Source organism: Octodon degus, unplaced genomic scaffold (genome assembly GCF_000260255.1).
Source record: "Octodon degus isolate 3935 unplaced genomic scaffold, OctDeg1.0 scaffold00063, whole genome shotgun sequence".
NCBI classification, from domain to species: Eukaryota; Metazoa; Chordata; class Mammalia; order Rodentia; family Octodontidae; genus Octodon; species Octodon degus.
Genome location: NW_004524639.1, coordinates 11,661,830 through 11,663,577, shown reverse-complemented (window position 1 = coordinate 11,663,577; position 1,748 = coordinate 11,661,830).

The following is a 1,748-nucleotide window of genomic DNA, read 5'->3' as shown; positions in this document are numbered from 1 at the left end:
CTTTTACATATAACTGTATGGCTTGACATTGTCATGTTTCCTAGCTCATCGCGTTTCCCTCTCTTGATTAGTTAGTCTTCGAGATCCTGCTTTCATTTTACTTGTATTATATCTTTCTATTTGTATTTCATTTTTGGAGTTCTTATACTAGGGAGACTATATGATATGTACACATATGTGTCTGGTTTATTTCACTTATGAGTATATGTTCAAGTGGCATCCACTTCAATATACAGGCTTGCAGTTTATCATTCTTAATGGCTGAATAATACTCCATTGTGTAAAAATACCACATCTTTCTCAAACATTCCTCAGGTGATGAGCATCTTGGTTATTTACAAGATTTGGCTATCAGAAACTGTGCTGCTATAAACATAGGCACACATATATCCCTATGATATGATGTTTTCAGATCCTCTGGGATAATTCCCAATAGAGGAATAGCTGGTTTAAAGGGGATTTCCAGACCAACTTTTCTAATGAGTCTCCATACAGATTTCCATAATGGTTGCACCAGTCTAAACTCCCAGCAGCAGTAGAGAAGGGTTCCTTTTTCCCCGCAGCCTCTCCAACACTTGTTGTTGGGTGATTTCTTTATGATAGCCATTCTTTCTGGGGTGAGATGATATCTCATTGTGGTTTTAAATTGCATTATTACGAATAGATAGCGATATGGAGCATTTTTTCATATATCTATTTGCTTCTTTAATTTGTTCCTCTGAGAATCATGTGTTCATCACGGATGCCCATTTCTGGATTGGGTCTTTAAATTTTGGGGCCCTGGTGTTTTTTAGTTCTTTATAGATTCTAGAGAGTAGACCCTTGTCTGAGTACTTATTTGTCATGATTTTTTCCAAATTTGTTGGTTGCCTTTTCACTTTGTTGATAATTTCTTTTGACGTGGAAAAACTATTCAGTAAGAGCAGGTACCAGTTGTTAAGTCTTTCAACTGTAACCATTGCGATTAGATTTCTGTCCATGAACTCTGTGCCTACCCTTATGTCTTCAAGAGTTCCACCTACTTTCTCTTAAAGGAGATTTAGTGTTTCTGCTTTAATGATTAGTTCTTTAATCCTTTTTGACTTTATGTTAGTGCATGGTGATAGACCCGGGTCAAGTTTGAGTTTACGGCATGTTGAGAGCCAGGTTTTCCAGCACCATTTGTTAAAGAGGCTATCTTTCTTCCAGTGAGCATGTTTAGCCCCTTTGTCAAAGATAAGGTGGCTGAGTGTGTTCCTAGGGGCTTCAGTGTCCTCTAATCTATTCCATTGATCATCAGGTCTATTTTGATGCCAGTACCATGTTAATTTTATCACAGTACCCTTGTAGTATAATTTGAAGTCAGGAATAGTAATGCCACCTGCCTTGTCTTTATTGGTCAGAATTGCATTTGCTATTCTAGGTGTTTTCCGATTCCAGATAAATTTTAGGAATGATTTGTCTATATCTGTGAGATATGTCGGTGGTAGTCTGATAGGTATTCCATTAAAACTATACAGCAATTTTGGGAGTATGGCCATCTTCAAAATGTGGTTTCTTCCTATCAAGGTGCATGGGATGTCTTTCCATTTTCTGAAATCCTCTATGATCTCCTTTTTAAGAGTACTGTAATTTTCATTGAAAAGATGTTTGACTTCTTGTATTAGGTTTATTCCAAGGTATTTCATTTTCCTAGGTGCTATTGTAAAAGGTATTGTTTCTATAATTTCCCTCTCAGTGTGTTTGTTGTCTGTGTAGAGGAATGCTAT